Source organism: Coregonus clupeaformis, chromosome 33 (genome assembly GCF_020615455.1).
Source record: "Coregonus clupeaformis isolate EN_2021a chromosome 33, ASM2061545v1, whole genome shotgun sequence".
Taxonomy (NCBI): domain Eukaryota; kingdom Metazoa; phylum Chordata; class Actinopteri; order Salmoniformes; family Salmonidae; genus Coregonus; species Coregonus clupeaformis.
In genome coordinates this window covers 27,532,312-27,550,555 of record NC_059224.1, presented here as the reverse complement: position 1 = coordinate 27,550,555, position 18,244 = coordinate 27,532,312, and the positions used below count along the sequence as shown (strand labels likewise).

Sequence of the window (18,244 nt, the reverse complement as noted above, 5' to 3'; positions counted from 1 at the left end):
AGAAGTAATGAGAAGAGGAGAGGACGGTAGTCGGGGGATAGCTGCTCCTGTTTCTAACCCACCACGGTGAGAGAAGGATTAAAGGAAAGAAGAGGAGAGAGGGGGAAGAAAACCCTGGAGGAACCTGTTCTCCTTATTTGTAGTACAATAGCGAGGCAGGTGCTCTGTAGCTACAGAGATTGAGGAATATGAGCTTAGCCAGGATATGTACATAGACCTGGAATCGCTTGCCATTTCAATAACGGAACACAGATCACTTGAATAATGTTTACATACTGTTTAACTAATTTCCTATGTATATACTGTATTACAGTCAATGCCATTCTATTCAACTATTGCTGTACATATACTATTCTATCCTATGTATTCTTCAGATATACTACATATTCTATCCACATACAGTCCATTATGTCTATACATCCCATCACATACATATACATATACATATATATATATATATATATATATATATATATATATATATATTTATACTGCGGGCTCCAACATTGCACGTCCATTTCAAATGTGTCCAATCCCTCAGCATGTGACATCACATCAGCCTCACCCCAGGGGCTCATGGGCCAACCAGAACAATGGATGTCAGGAGAGTCACCGTGTGTTTCCTCACCTCTGAAAAAACGTCCTAAAACCACCGCTCAATATGGTGTGTGTGTGTGTGTGTGTGTGTGTGAAAACGGAAGAGCGTTGTGTGTGCGTGAGAGGAATATAGAGAAAGAGTCCCACAAAGATATCTAAATGACCTCATTCCTAACCTGTGACTGGGGGTTCATCTATTGGTTTATTTCCAGACCCAGAATAGTCCTACTACACCTGGGAGAGCTCCGCTCACACACACCCTCCCTTCCTCCTATTACAGGAAACACAGCCCTGAGTCATGTTGAGTCTCATCCCCACTCACTGACCATGCAAAATACACATACACATGCAGCAATGTCCTTGAAGTTAAGGGAGTGGACTTAACAAAGGGCAGAATGTCGAGAGCGCTGTGGTGAGGTAAGGCCCTCTGCATGGTTACTGTATACAGTCATGGACTTTATCTCTAAACTAAGAGTTACCCAGTTAACTCACCCACCTCCACTGACAGACGGAGACAGACAGTCTAGTCTTCACTCCGAGGGGCCCTCACTGACTAGTCTCTCTGACAGAGGCCTGACCTGAGCCTCATAGCAGAGGTGATAAATCAGCTTCACTCCAATATAGCTCCTTTCATCCCACTACCCGCTACACATTCCCAAAATCTCCCTGCCTCCTCAAGCGCAGCATCAGTCTGTGATATATGGCCCCCACACCCCTCCTCCGTCCCGGGGCAGAAATATGGCTGCTTTCATCCCCACCTGGCCTTATGGAAAACCATGTGGAGAGAGATTAAAACGAGTGGGATGGGGGATATTAGAAGGGAACTTAAACTATAGCTGATCAGGCCAGGGAGGCTCTCTGGAGCTGGCTGATGATTGAATGTTACAATAGAGACTTGTCTTTGGTCCAGGACAGCAGAGCAGACTGATGGGTTTGAGAGACAGTACTGAAAAGTTATGGTGACGGCCAGTCTACTGCACGTAATGTGACTGACATCAATCAACTGTCGTCAATGCAGGCAACAATATGCTAGAGCTTGAATGAAAAGCTCCATTCGTAGACTCAGTAAAGCACTTCTATGAAGAAATAATTGAAAGTCTTTCGAAATGAAAAATTAGAATTTCAACAAGCAAAAGGAGTTACATTACTAATTTAGTAACACTAAATAACTTTTCACCACATCACTGTTGTCATCTAACCAACACCCACCCGTAGTATGCGCTCTAGCAGGTATATCTCACTGGTCATCCCCAAAGCCAACACCTCCTTTGGCCGCCATTCCTTCCAGTTCTCTGCTGCCAATGACCGGAACGAATTGCAAAAATTTCTGAAGCTGGAGACTCTTATCTCCCTCACTAACTTTAAGCATCAGTTGTCAGAGCACCTTACCGATCACTGCACCTGTACACAGCCCATCTGAAATTAGCCCACCCAACTACCTCATCCCCATATTGTTATTTATTTTGCTCTTTTGCACCCCAGTATCTCTATTTGCACATCATTTCTTGCACATTTATCATTCCAGTGTTAATACTAATTGTAATTATTTTGCACTATAGCCTATTTATTGCCTTACCTCCATAACTTACTACATTAGCACACACTGTATATATATATTTTCTGTTGTATTTTTGACTTTATGTTTTGTTTTACCCCATATGTAACTCTGTGTTGTTGTTCTTATCGCACTGCTTTGCTTTATATTGGCCAGGTCGCAGTTGTAAATGAGAACTTGTTCTCAACTGGCTTACTTGGTTAAATAAAGGTGAAATAAAATTTAAAAATTATAATATACACTATGCAGTTCCCCTTCAGCCCAGCAGGTGGAACTGCCATGTCAATGTAAACTGGCAGGTAATTTGAATAGTAACAAAGCAGGACTGTAATCAATGAAGGCTTGTTAGCCACTCTATGATGATGTCTGGATGTAAACAATCCCATGGGGAATTCAGTCCACCCTGACTCAACATGCCTGTACAGTTCAGCTCCCCATAAGACAAGAACAGAGGAGTAAAGGCACTTCCATATGTTAGAGGTAAAAAAATCAAAAAAGAAATCCCATCTCTCCCTCTGTCTGTCTACCTCTGGACCAGAAGCAGGTTCACTAGTGTTGCTTTTATCTTTAGTTACAAACCATGTAGACAAAGACCAGCTTTATACACTGAGTGTAGAAAACATTAGGAATACCTTGCTAATATTGAGTTGCACCACTTTTTGCACTCAGAGCAGCCGCAATTAGTCGGGCATGAAGTCTACAAGGTGTCGAAAGCGTTCCACAGGGATGCTGGCCCATGTTGACTCCAATGCTTCCCACAGTTGTGTAAAGTTGGCTGGTACTACTCCGAATAGCTTGTTCAATCTCGTCCCACAGATGCTCAATTGGATTGAGATCTGGTGACTGGGCAGGCCACTGCAGTAAGCTGAATTCACTGTCATGTTCGTGGAACCATTCCTGGACAATCTTAGCCTTGTGGCATGGGACATTATCCTGCTGAAAGAATCAATTCACAGATAGATACACTGCTGGCATGAAGGGATGCACCTGATTGGCAATGATGTTCAGATATCCTGTGGCGTTCAAACGTTGCTCCACTTTTATCAAGGGGCCCAATGTGTGCCATAAACACACACCCCACACCATCACCACCACCAGCCTGCAATGTTGACACGCGCCTCATGATGGATGCATGTCATTACGTGGTTTTCTACATACCCTAGTCCTCCCATCAGCATGAAACATCAGGAACCGGGATTCATCAGACAAGGCATTGTTTTTCCAATTCTCCAGTGTCTAGTGTTTTCATTCCTTAGCCCACTGCAACCGCAGTTTCTTGTTTTACGCTGAAAGAAGTGGAACTCTAAGGTTGTCGGCTGCCATACACCACGTGTCAAGGTACTGCGATTTGTGCATTATTTTATGGATCTTTGGGCACCAATGTTGTATTGGACTGTCAGTTGACTAACTGTGGTCCGTCTGTTGCTCTGCACAATTTGTGTCAGCCTCCTTTGTCCTCTTTCATCAGTGACCTGTTTTCGCCCACTGGCCTGCCGTTGGCTGGACGTCCTTTGGGTGGTGGACCATTCTTGATACATACAGGAAATTGTTGAGCGTGAAAAACCCAGGAGTGTTGCCGTTCTTGACACACTCAAACCAGTGCGGCTGGCACCTACTACCATAACCCGTTCAAAGGCACTTCAATCTTTTGTCTTGCCCATTCACCCTCAGAATGGCACACATACACAATCCATGTATCAACTGTCTCAAGGCTTAAAAACCCCTTATTTAACCTGTCTCCTCCCCTTCATCTACACTGATTGAAGTGGATTTAACAGGTGACATCAATAAGGGATCATAGCTTTCACCTGGAGTCACGTGGTCAGTCTGTCATGGAAAGGTGATCCTAATGTTTTGTACACTCAGTGTATATGACAATAATAAAATCTGTTCAATGCCAGATGTGGCCTTTTTTAATCCTACATGATCTGAATGATTGCAGTCCTAGTCAGACGATAAACCCACTGCCCTATAAAGCCCAGTGTATAGCTTCACTAGCTAAAGTAATGCTACGTTAACATGACTTGCATTGACCTGATTCATCTGATGAGAAATCTTGAGCAAATAGACAGGCAATAGGGACCTACAGTGCACTCGGAAAGTATTCAGACCCCTTCTCCACATTTTGTTACGTTACAGCCTTATTCTAAAATGGATTAAATAAAACATTTCTCATAAATCTACACACAATACCACATAATGGCAAAGCGAACAGGTTTTTAGAAATGTTTACAAATTTATAAAAAATACAAAACAGAAATACCTTATTTACATAAGTATTCAGACTCTTTGCTATGAGACTCGGAAATTGAGCTCAGGTGCATCCTGTTTCCATTGATCATCCTTGAGATGTTTCTACAACTTGATTGGAGTCTACCTGTGGTAAATTCAATTGATTGGACATGATTTGGAAAGGCACACACCTGTCTACATAAGGTCCCACAGTTGACAGTGCATGTCAGAGCAAAAATCAAGACATGAGGTTGAAGGAATTGTCCGTAGAGACAGGATTGTGTCGAGGCACAGATCTGGGGAAGGTTTCCAAAACTTTTCTGCAGCATTGAAGGTCCCCAAGAACACAGTAGACCCCATCATTCTTAAATGGAAGAAGTTTGGAACCACCAAGACTCTTCCTAGAGCTGGCCGACCGGCCAAACTGAGCAATTGGGGGAAAGGTGACCAAGAACCCGATGGTCACTCTGACAGCGCTTCAGAGTTCCTCTGTGGAGATGGGAGAACCTTCCAGAAGGACCGCCATCTCTGCAGCACTCCACCAATCAGGCCTTTATGGTAGAGTGACCAAACGGAGCCACTCCTCAGTAAAAGGCACGACAGCCCACTTGGAGTTTGCCAAAAGGCACCTAAAGGACTTTCTCTGGTCTGATGAAACCAATATTAAACTCTTTGGCCTGAATGCCAAGCGTCACGTCTGAAGGAAACCTGGCACCATCCTTACGGTGAAGCATGGTGGTGGCAGCATCATGCTGTGGGGATGTTTTTCAGCGGCAGGGACTGGGAGACTAGTCAGGATCGAGGGAAAGATGAACGGAGCAAAGTACAGAGAGATCCTTGATGAAAACCTGCTCCAGAGCACTCAGGACCTCAGACTGGGGAGAAGGTTCACCTTCCAACAGGACAACGACCCTTAGCACACAGCCAAGACAACGCAGGAGTGGCTTCTGGACAAGTCTCTGAATGTCCTTGAATGGCACAGCCAGAGCCCAGACATTAACCTGATTGAACAACTCTGGAAATACCTGAAAATAGCTGTGCAGCGACGCTCCCCAACCAACCTGACAGAGCTTGAGAGGATCTGCAGAGAAGAATGGGAGAAACTCCCAAATACCAAATACAGGTGTGCCACGCTTGTAGCGTCATACCCAAGAAGACTCGAAGCTGCAATCGCTGCCAAAAGGTGCTTCAACAAGAGTCTGAATACTTACATAAATGTGATGTTTTTTTATTTTGAATACATTTGCAAAAATGTCTAAAAAGCTGTTTTTGCTTTGTCATTATGAGGTATTGTGTGTAGATTGAGCGAAAAAAAACTATTTAATCCATTTTAGAGTAAGGCTGTAACGTAACAAAATGCGGAAAACGTCAAGGGTTCTGAATACTTTCCGACGGCACTGTATATGGATTAACCCCATTTCATATAAATCCTCATTCCACTTTTACCCAGCGGCGGAGAGAGAGGCAGGGGATGAGGAGAAGGGTTGTGTGAGTGTGTCTGCGCACACTGGGCCTCGGGACTACAGCATGGGACTGACATGTCTGCTACACAGAGGGACTCCACAGCATCCTGGCTGTGTCAGTATTCATCTAGCAATTAGTATTTTAATCTGACTGGCTCCAGTCAGAACTGCACTGGGCCAGTGGAGAGAGGGATGGAGGAAGGCGCAGTAGTAGGCTAACTGATGGACAAACAACGGCCAGCCTAACTGGCTAACTTAAGGACAAACGAAACCACGCTCTGCCTGACTAGGCTATCACTAACTACAGCCAAGTGAAGCACGGACCCTGGTCACATGACCAGACCACTGACGGCCACAGGGGAAGAAGTGGAGAGAGAAACAGACAGGAGTGATTGCCATGGTAACAGGGTTAAACCATTGCCCCTGCTAAACCTGTATTTGGCATAGTAACTGCGGTCAGGTTGACCTTTGTCAAGACCAAGATTCAGGCCCTGGAGACAGACATACACAGTCATCCATTCTCAGCGGCACCTTTCCTTCTCCTCCTCCTCAGCCTGAAGCATGCCAGGAGAAATCAATGTCTCTCCTCTAGCAGAGTCAGGTCAGTGTCTTGGATTAACACCACAGACTGCGTGGATGTCTGCATGAGGCAAACCTCTCACATACACACAGCACAGCCTGACCTTGTCAGCAGAGTAATGAAGGGGTTAGAGAAAGCCACATTACCACAGACCTAGAATCAACTGAGGCAACCTGATCCATCTACTGCTGTTAATCATCACATAGACATCATCCACCATCACCACATCCATCCAGCAAGCCCCACCCAGCTCCCTGCACACATATCATGGCCACTGGTAACACTAGCATGGAGGCTGTCACTCCTTCCTCTATCCTCCTTTCTCTCGCCGTCCCTCTCCTCCACTCATCTCCCTTTCTCCTGAGAGACATGACGATGTCTGCCAAGTGGCTGGCCGGAAGGATAGCACTCAGCAGGATTGGCTGGCTGGGAGGAGCGCAGGCAGGGGATTGGCTAGCTGGGAGGAGAGAAGGCAGCGAATTGGCTGGGAAATCAAGCATTACATCAATCGCTCTCTGCTTTGCATGACAGGAAAATAAAGCATTACATCAACCTCCCCAAGGCTCTGACTGGACAGACTGGAGGATCTACATGGTCACAGCTACTGTAGGGACAGGGACACCCATGGAGGAATATACTACTGTACATACAACATAGACAGCGCTGCTTCTAACTTTAATAGTCCTGCTGTGACTTGGTTGAGAATGAGAGCGATACGCAGCAGCAGATTTGACTCTGGCAATGAGAGGCTAGATTGGGTCTTAACTGAGCCCAGCACATAAAACAGCCGAGGCTCAGTCAGTCAGTCAGTGAGCTGCCTGAGGTTTAAAGGAGAGGAGAACTAAGATTCCTCTCTGTCATCTCTGCAGCGAGGCCACATTAGGCATTTCCCAGGTGTTCTCCATCAGATAGTGACTGAGGGGAGAAAAGAGGTGAGGGTAGAGAAGTGCCTGTGATATGTAATTAGGGCAGAGTTTAATGCCCTGTATAAACACAGCTCTTAAAGCCAGTACACAGTCTGGAGAGAGACAGGGGAGAACTAAACATGGGGAAGTGACCCTGCCAGGAACATACCTACAGGATATCTAATTATGTACACTACCAGTCAAAAGTTTGGACACCTACTCATTCAAGGGTTTTTCTTTATTTTTACTATTTTCTACATTGTAGAATAACAGTGAAGACTTCAAAACTATGAAATAACACATTTGGAATCATGTAGTAACCAAAAAAGTGTTAAACAAATCAGAATATATTTTATATTTGAGATTCTTCAAATAGCCACCCTTTGCCTTGATGACAGCTTTGCACACTCTTGGCATTCTCTCAACCAGCTTCACCTGGAATGCTTTTACAACAATCTTGAAGGAGATCCCACATATGCTGAGCACTTGTTGGCTACTTTTCCTTCACTCTGCCGTCCGACTCATCCCAAGCCATCTCAATTGGGTTGAGGTCGGGGGATTGTGGCCAGGTTATCTGATGCAGCACTCCATCACTCTCCTTGGTAAAATTGCCCTTACACAGCCTGGAGGTGTGTTGGGTCATTGTCCTGTTGAAAAACAAATGATAGTCCCACTAAGCCCAAACCAGATGGGATGGCATATCGCTGCAGAACGCGGTGGTAGCCGTGCTGGTTAAGTGTGCCTTGAATTCTACATAAATCACAGTGTCACCAGCAAAGCACCCCCACACCATAACAACTCCTCCTCCATGCTTTACGGTGGGAACTACACACCCACACCGCATCTCACAAAGACACAGCGGTTGGAACCAAAAATCTCCAACTTGGACTCCAGACCAAAGGACACATTTCCACCGGCCTAATGTCCATTGCTCATTTTTATTGGCCCATGCAGGTCTCTTCTTCCTATTGGTGTCCTTTAGTAGTGGTTTCTTTGCAGCAATTCGACCATGAAGGCCTGATTCACACAGTCCCCTCTGAACAGTTGATGTTGAGATATGTCTGTGACTTGAACTCTGTGAAGCATTTATTTGGCCTGCAGTTTCTGAGGCTCGTAACTCTAATTAACTTATCCTCTGCAGCACAGGTAACTCTGTGTCATCCATTCCTGTGGCGGTCCTCATGAGAGCCAGTTTCATCATAGTGCTTGATGGTTTTTGCGACTGCACTTGAAGAAACTTTCAAACGTTCTCAATGTTCTGTATTGTCTGACCTTCATGTCTTAAAGTAATGATGAACTGTCGTTTCTCTTTGCTTATTTGAGCTGCTCTTGCCATAATATGGACTTGGTCTTTTACCAAATAGGGCTATCTTCTGAATACCCCCCATACCTTTTCACAACACAACTGATTGGCTCAAACGCATTAAGGAGGAAAGAAATTCCACAAATTAACTTTTAACAAGGCACACCTGTTAATTGAAATGCATTCCAGGTGACTACCTCATGAAGCTGGTTGAGAGAATGCCAAGAGTGTGCAAAGCTGTCATTTTTATTTTTATTAACCTTTATTTAACCAGGCAAGTCAGTTAAGAACAAATTCTTATTTACAATGACAGCATACACCGGCCAAACCCGGACGACGCTGGGCCAATTGTGCGCTGCCCTATGGGACTCACAATCACGGCCGGTTGTGATACAGCCTGGAATCGAACCAGGGGGTCTGTAGTGACGCCTCAAGCACTGAGATGCAGTGCCTTAGACCGCTGCGCCACTCGGGAGCCCATCAAGGCAAAGGGTGGCTATTTGAAGAATCTCAAATATAAAATATATTTTGATTTGTGTAACACTTTTTTGGTTACTACATGATTCCATGTGTTATTCCATAGTTGATGTCTTCACTATTTTTCTACAATGTAATTTAAAAAAAAAAATCATGTAAAATCCTTGAATGAGTAGGTGTGTCCAAACTTTTGACCGGTAATGTATGTAGTTCTAAGCAACCTTTACACTCCGAGTGTGTATCTGTAACATTGCAATACGCCAGGCCTCTACACACCAAGGAAGAATATCTAGCTACTAGCCAATGCCACTCCTCCACCTCCTCCGTCTCTCTACAGAGAGATACGGACCATCTGTCATAATAGTTACCAGTCATAACAGGGAAACACAGATGAGGCCATGGGAGAGACATGCAAAACACATGATCTCATAAGGTGAAAGAACGAACAAGGATGTACTCATCATGAATGAATTCCTTATAAAAACAGGCCTGTGGCCTAGGGTGAGAAAGTCATAAAAGCTCAATAATGTAGTACAACAATTTTCAATTCCAGTACTACAGCACTTTCAATTCCATTCAATGTAGTAAAAAAGCAGAGAAAGCAGAGTAAAAAAAGCTATATTTGTCTCTAATGTTAAATCACTGGCTTTGCACTTCGTGTTAAATTTTGTGTTTTAAAAACCTGAGGGGAAAAACCAAGGCTAATACACTACATTACCAAAAGTATGTGGACACTTGCTTGTCGAACATCTCATTCCAAAATCATGGGCATTAATATGGAGTTGGTCCCCCCTTCGCTGCTATAACAGCCTTCACTCTTCTGGGAAGGCTTTCCACTAGATGTTGGAACATTGCTGCGGGGACTTGCTTCCACTCAGCCACAAGAGCATTAGTGAGGTCGGGCGATTAGACCTGGCTCGCAGTCAGTGTTCCAATTTATCCCAAAGGTGTTGGATGGGGTTGAGGTCAGGGCTCTGTGCAGCCCAGTCAAATTCTTCCACACCGATCGACAAACCATTTCTGTATGGACCTCGCTTTGTGCACGGGGGCATTGTCATGCTGGAAAAGGAAAGGGCCTTCCCCAAACTGTTGCCACAAAGTTGGAAGCACAGAATTATCTAGAATGTCATTGTATGCTGTAGCGTTAAGAGTTCCCTTCACTGGAACTAAGGGGCCTACCCCGAACCATGAAAAACAGCCCCGACCATTATTCCTCCACCAAACTTTACAGTTGACACTATGCATTGGGGCAGGTAGCGGTCTCCTGGCATCCGCCGAACCCAGATTCATCTGTCGGACTGCCAGATGGTGAAGCGTGATTAATCTCTCCAGAGAAAGCGTTTCCAGAGTTTCCAGAGTCCAATGGCGGTGAGCTTTACACCACTCCAGCCGACGCTTGGCATTGCGCATGGTGATCTAAGCCTTGTATGCGGCTGCTCTGCCATGGAAATCCATTTCATGAAGCTCCCGACGAACAGTTCTTGTGCTGACGTTTCTTCCAGAGGAAGTTTGGAACTCGGTAGTGAGCTATGTGCTTCACCACTCTGCGGTACCGTTCTGTGAGCTTGTGTGGCCTGCCACTTCGCGGCTGAGCTGTTGTTGCTCCTAGACGTATCCACTTCACAATAACAGCACTTACAGTTGACCGGGGCAGCTCTAGCAGGGCAGAAATTTGACGAACTGACTTGTTGGAAAGGTGGCATCCTATGACTGTGCCACGTTGAAAGTCACTGAGCTCTTCAGTAAGGCCATTCTACTGCCAATGTTTGTCCATGGAGATTGCATGGCTGTGTGCTTTATACACCGGTCAGCAAGAGGTATGGCTAAAATAGCCAAATCCACTAATTTGAAGGGCTGTCCACATACTTTTGTATATATAGTGTACCTGACTCCAATCCCGTGGTGGCTAAAGTATAGACAGTGTTGTCTTGTCCAGAGGTGCAGAGAGGAGGAGGGAGCACAGCTGCAGCAGGAGCAAATCATCTGTTCCACAAATCAACAGTCAACCCTCCTCTTCTAGCTGTGGAGACGGAAGTGTGTGTGATGGAGGGAGCAGCCTGGACACGCACACACAAACACAGTGGAGAGTGAGCTTGTGTTTATCACAGCCATACATTAAACATAACAGGACAGGCTGAGGCTGCAGAAGGACAGGGTGGTGGTGGAGTGGACACACACACACACACACACACACACACACACACACACACACACACACACACACACACACAAGCCTTTCCAGTCAGGCCATCTCTCCCTGTATGAACCTCTTAGCTAGCATGCTGTCAATCCCCCACACATTCCCCACTGTTACTGAGCCATTGGGACTCTGGTTGAACCCAATTCTCCAGGAGTGGAGGCTTTTCTCTGCTCTAATTCCCTCCACTGATGAATAATAGGAGTCAGAGTTGTTGAAACTGCTCCAGTTGTGCTTGTTGAATACTGGCAACACACTGTTGGGACATGTGGAGTGAAATTACATCAATCTAACGTCACCTATTCCAATGCCTAAAACAAAAAAGTATTGCTCATAATCCATTACAGCATGTTCCATGTAACTTGCATCATGTAATTTAATAGGAGGCCAGATAATCACTAAATTCCATTCAATTAGGCTCCATTGGGCTCTATATAACTACTAGCTAGCTTAATCTGTTATGAAACCACTAGTCTGCATTTCCCCTAATGTGTCCCCTGGGCCCTAGGGGAGCGACACATTATGCTTTCAGCAGTAGTAGCACTTAATTCACTCTGAGCAGAATTCCCAGTGTGACAAGTCCCATGCCCACGAGGGAAAGAAGGGCTAGTGATCGAGGATGACGAGGCCTCTGGGGGACTATGGAAATGGGGCTACTGGGCCAGGCATGGATGGACAGTCAGTCCCCTCGGCCAGAAGATGAGCTATAGGACCAGTAATTTAACACCCTACCCAGCTGCTGCTGTATGCTGACACAGCAGCTGTTAAGACCCCACTGGATCCCACTTCAACACAAACTGTCATTTGGACAGAATTGAACTACAGTGTTGTTCATCCAGCATATCAAGAGCAGTGAGGAACAAACTAGTCATTACAATTGAGGAGGCAGAGCCGTGTCCTTTTCATCCACGCCAAACATGGTGCAAAACCACACCCATATTCAAAGCCGTGCTGATTGGTCAGAGTTCGGTTGTTCCCTGCGTTTTAAAGAACAAACGCTAGAGACGGAATCCCCACCAAAACATTGCTATCCATCCCTTGCATTTTCCCGAATTAGGATATGAAGTTGCATTGAACTATGTAGCTTTTTAGTGAGTGATTGCAGCCAGCCTGACTGACCAGATGGATAGCATCGACATCATAGACAGTTGCATTGTTTTTGGAGGCAAGTAAGCTGTTAATTTTATCAAGTGTTATCGCAAGTAATGTAATGTTAGCTATCTACAGAGTCACTTGCTGCTTGCGTTTCATTTAGCTAATTTCAAACGAGGCCGCGAAACTGCGCATCTCCCGCGGTTCGTGGCATGGCAGACATGAGCAAACACCCCATTCGCGGGGATTTCCTCTTTAGCACATTTACGTCGTCACAGGGAATGTCCGAACTCTGACCAATCAGCGCGGATTTGAATGTTGCTAGGTTACTCGTGGGCGTGGTTTTGCACCAAGTTTGCCGTGGATAAAAAGGATGTGGCAGAGCATATGACAACTAAGGGTGTAAATAGAAGTCAAACAGCCCTGACACTCTGGATGATGGACTGGTGTGGTGATGGAAACAGACAGACAGCCAGTCAGAATAGTCCTTCTCCCTTAGACAGACCAGAATAGCACGCCAGCCTAGCATCTGTAGCCCTGGTCTGTTGGCAGCTGTCAGCACAGGGTGGGAGACCTCTACAAAGTTAGTCTGCCACACATCTCTGGGCTCAGCCTCGTCTCCAAACACTGCACTTTGACACTGAGGGCACTAGCAGGTGAGAAAAGGGGTCAAGTAATCTTTTTCAGGCTTAGCCATTTTGTGTAATGTTCTGTCCTTGGTAGTGAGTGGTAGTTCTAAACAGATGCTTTAGATTTATACCCCCTGTGATGTGTCTGGGTTTCCCCTTTTGTCTGTGGTAGTAGTAAACAGGCCAGAGCAGAGGTAGATGAGGAGGAGTCAAACTGGAGGGGGAGGTGTCTGCCTGGCATGGCCTTAATGTAGCAGCCTAGCCTAGCATCAGAGCCCCACTGGGACAAGCCTAGCATCAGAGCCACACTGGGACAGGCCTCAGGAGAGGCCTAGCCTAGCGTCAGAGCCACACTGGGACAGGCCTGAGGAGAGGCCTAGCCTAGCGTCAGAGCCACACTGGGACAGGCCTGAGGAGAGGCCTAGCCTAGCGTCAGAGCCACACTGGGACAGGCCTGAGGAGAGGCCTAGCCTAGCGTCAGAGCCACACTGGGACAGGCCTGAGGAGAGGCCTAGCCTAGCGTCAGAGCCACACTGGGACAGGCCTGAGGAGAGGCGTGAAGGCTAATCCTCATGTCTGAGCTGAAGTCTGCAGGACAGGAGGAGGAGGGAGGGAGGGATGGAGTGAGCTCCCTCTCTCTCGCACTCTCTGATGCCCCAGGCTGGGCCCCAGCTCAAACACACTAACTACGTAATAAGCAGGCTTGTTATCTCCAGCCGTGTGTATGCTGGGATGATGGCCTAATTCATTTTACTTAATCATCTCAGAGCCTCTGAAGCTATCAAATCATCTCTTCAGTGGCTAGCCATCCATTGAAACCCCTCGGCCTGATACAACACTAGAGACCACCTGCTAGTCTCATAAGATCCATCTTAAAAAGTGTTTGTGTGTGTGTTTCCGTGTGTCTTTGCAGTCTGTGTCTCCATTTTCTCTGGGGAGATGAGGCATGTGCAGCTGTAAAATGTGTTACCACGGCTACCACATCTGGGGACCCCAGCTGTCAGAACCACAGTCATCACATGCAGCTTGGCCCTGTCACTACATCAGAGGAGGGAGCAGCTAATCAAATACAACCACAACCAAGGGGACCAATACAGACGCACCGCTTAAATGAAGGGTCAAGCTCTTGAGGAGTAGCTAGATACTAGCTAGTATTATGATTGTGAAGCTTGGAATTAAGGCAGCTTTGAGCCAACTGTTGTCCTACTAGAGTGACCTGGAGTGGGCAGGGCACTGGCTAGTGGAAATCACTAAATCTGATTAGCAGGCCTGTTCTGTTTGTGTACCCGCACAGATTAGAGTTCCTGGAGTCTGGCTGGCCTGTGTCTCTTAGGTGACCGAAGGTGCTGCTGGCTCACCACCCGGCCCAGGGGGGAAAACACGATGACATGACGGCCGGCCAGTGCCGAGAGAGCGTCCATCCGCCTCGCCTCGCTCCGTTTCTTTTTATTTTTCTATCTCGCTCTCACTGAAAGTGCCAGACGAGGGTTGTGTGCAGTAGGTACGAGGCATTCCCCTCTCTCAACTGCACTGTGCTGCTCAGTGCTTGTTAGGACAACTCTCCCATTACACATCCTCATCTCTGCACACTGCCCCTCAAAAATAGCAAAAGTTGCCTTTTAAAGTCAGGAGTCAGAGAGAGCGCGAGAGAGTGAGACAACAAGAGAGCCCGAAAAATAAAGAGCGAGAGAGGGTTGTAGGGAGAGAGGCCCCCAGGGCAGCATCTTCAAATCGGTGGCTTTATGGACTTTGAGGAGCCTATTCTTGGGGGGAGAGTGACAGAGGGGAGGTGGGAGGACAGGAATCCAATAATGGCCCTGTGCCCTCGTGTTGGATACAAGAGCAGCGCTTGCACAGCACTAACTCTACAGAAGCACAGAACCTACCCAACAGGAGCTGTTGGCCCCGACCCCAGGCCTTATTAACAACGCCTGGAGAAGTAACACACAGACACACACACAGGAATGTGGAATAGAGATGGTAGAGGTGAGGAGGTGGAGACATAGAAAGACACTGGCAGAGAAGGGGAGAATAGGAGAGATACCGCACAGCAGACCCGCCATATGACAAGGCTGTAGTGGACTGTGGTTGTCATCACCCTACCATTAAGGCCTGTGTTGAGGGGCTAAGGAGAGACAGGCACCACAGAGAGAGAGGCCCAGTGTTCTCAACAGGCTAGGCTTGGTAATCACAGAGACTACCGGAGGCCAAGAACACACACTGCTAATGCACACACACACACCCCCAGTGCTTAGGCCCAGGGACCAGTGTGACATTAGCAACTCTGGGTGGGGACATGCTCTGGAGCAGACAGGATGGAAAGACTTGAACAGGCCGGATGGCTGGACTTCCTCTGCCTCAGTCTCAATCGCACACACACCCTTCATTTCCCTTAAACACAACACTCCACAGTCTACATATGTTTGAATGAAAAAATCCATATATTGAGTCAAGGAATTCAGGAGTCAAGGATTCTAGATTGCCTTATGCTTGCACATCCTTCCAGAGCATGATGACACTAGTCTTATTAATGGTTTTTAATAGGTTCTGCCTAGTTCATGGAGCTCTCAGACAGGAGTCCCCCTGGGGAGCAGAAGTGATGAGCTACCAGACACAATGGAACAACACATCACATATTTGTACAGGCTCGCTACCTGGGCAAGTGGGAAACCATTCTCCTGGCACCAAACTGACAAAGTGATCCAACATTGCCAATTTAAAATGGGTATTAAATGCCCAAACCAGCTGCTACCTTTGGGGCGCATTAGCAGACTGGAGTAGAATGCACAACTACACAATCACCCCTGTGGTGATAATATGGGTTCAGGAAGGACAATGTGCTTTTTTACAGACGAAACCACAAAGACATGCTCAGTCATCCCAAAGCATGACACAGCTACCGGAGACACATATTCCCCAGGATCATACACCCACCCACACAGTACAGCCCACCAGTATATATCTCTCACACAGCCCTGGCTACTTCCCACAGGCCAGTCATTATCAGCTGTGTTTATCAGACTCAGGGTTCGTACAAACAGTGGCAAGTCAAATTCAAGAACTTCCAAGTACTTTTTCAAGCACTAATATTTATTTCCAAAGACCATCAGTTTGTAATAGTTCCTATTATGCAATTGTTTCTAGTCTCCACCAGATGGCAGTATATCGCCACAACCTTATGAAAAAAACAATTAACTTACTATTCATCACAACCAAAGTTCTACTCAATAATACGTGTTTCACTCCTTCTTTACTACATACATCAGTGGTAAGTCAGTCCTGATGATGTTGACCTTATATGAACTGTAATTCAGTAAAAGCTTTTAAATTGTTGCATGTTGCGTTTATATTTTTGTTCAGTGTACATAATATTAAATTGTCTTTATATTTAAATTGTCGTTATATTTCACTAAATCCCACAGGCTTTCACATGAAAGTGAAATCTGACAGTGTAAAAGGCCCTTAGTTGACTCTAAAATGTTGTTTCTCTTCAAATGGGTATAGAATACAAGCTATTAATGTGTTTGATAGGATTAAAGACTCTTAAAGGGGACCCTATTTACATTTTAGGGGACCCCAAGTTTGGGAACCACTGTACTACTAACCTCTCTCCCTGCTTGCTTCAATGCTTCCTCTCTCTGTGTATCTCCTTTGCCTCCTTCATTGCAGCCTGACTCACCACTGTCTGTCTCACTACTCTCTATAAAGAAAATGTATTTTGTTATGAGAACTTAGAGTAGCCCATCTTTTGATCATAGCTAGCTTAAATTTCAGTCAACTGCTCCTACTGAGGTCAGGCTCCGTTCAACGTTAGCTTCTAACTCCATCCTTCTAGCCAGCTAGTTATAGCTAGCTACCTGGCTAACAGCCAGAGCCCTTGACCTACCTAGCCAGATAGATATCTGACTGAACTATCAGCGACTACATACCAGTTGGGGAGGGGATTGTTTGGGGGATGTCTGTTGACACGGAAGGAGTCGAGGGATGTTTAAAAAATTCTCACTGTCAGCAGCGTCTCTCTGCTACTTGCCACCGTAGGTCTGGGCTGAGGCAGTTCGTTTCACCCCGTGGCCTATGTCGTGGGAAAAGTTTCCCGTTGGACAGAGTGGTAAATGAATGCGCTACTAACAAGGCAAATCCGGGGGAGCAGGCAAACATAACGAGCATACATGAATCATTCACAATTCCACTTGTTCGCAGAGGTAGGCGTGATTAGAACTCATATCAAGAAGCATTCTGAGCGTTGATCAACGCTGGGAACGCAATAAGTGGGTTAACGATAATTAACTAAATAAAAAGTTGAGTAAACGCTATTTCACAAATAAATAGGTGCGTTTACGTGCGTTTATCCTCCACTACATCCCTGGTTGGGTCTGGCGAAACACATTCATAAACATTAAAATATCCTGCCCGGCATGATTGAATCTACATTTGCCCGGCATTTTAGCTATCCATGTGATGTTTGGTGGCACCTAATCAGTCAGTTCTGTACCTGCCTGGCTGATTGGCAGTGTGGGTGGAATGAGCAAGCTCGCCTGGCAACCAGAGCGTGAAACACTTGAGGAAATAAAACTCTGTAGTCTGCCTGGAAATTAATTTGCAAGACCAATACATTTTTCATATTAACATTTGATCATTTTCTGTTCTCCTCTAATTTTAATTAAAGTAATTTTCAAGTACCAATTTGAGAAAATGTCAGATTTTCAAGATATTTCAGTACTTGAATTTCAGAGTGCCAAATTCAAGTCCTTTAAGCACCTTGTGCGAACCCTGCAGACTGACTGGGGATCAGTTTGTGACCGTGAATAGAGATGTCCCTGCTGGTCTACCGAGCTGACTGGATCTGACCTGGGGAGGGGGAGAGAACAAAGCCCCTTTTCACTGAATACTTGCCCCCCCCGGCCCCCGTAGCCCCTCGCCAAATCCCCCCTTCCTGACTCATGAAAGAGAGTTTGAGCAGTTTCGGTCGGTTCTCTCTGGGGGCATGGGTGGTGAATGGGAGAATGAGCAGGACCTACCGAATACACAGTTTGCACACACATACTATCCTGTGTGACACACACACACAGCAGTGCATTATTATCAGCAACTTTCACACTGTAGCGGTAGGCAGGGAGGATTTACAGCACTGCAGGCTGATGTACTGCCGGAATGTGGGTCACTAAGGGCTGTCATAGAGCAGTCAGATCTGTCTGATCGCTGCAGCAACCGTCT

General features: G+C 46.1%; 1 protein-coding gene across 1 annotated transcript in view; it reads right to left on the bottom strand.

Annotated features, from left to right (window-relative positions):
• The window catches only part of LOC121548942 (afadin-like), a 130,747-nt gene that overhangs the window by 72,878 nt on the left and 39,625 nt on the right, over positions 1-18,244 (bottom strand).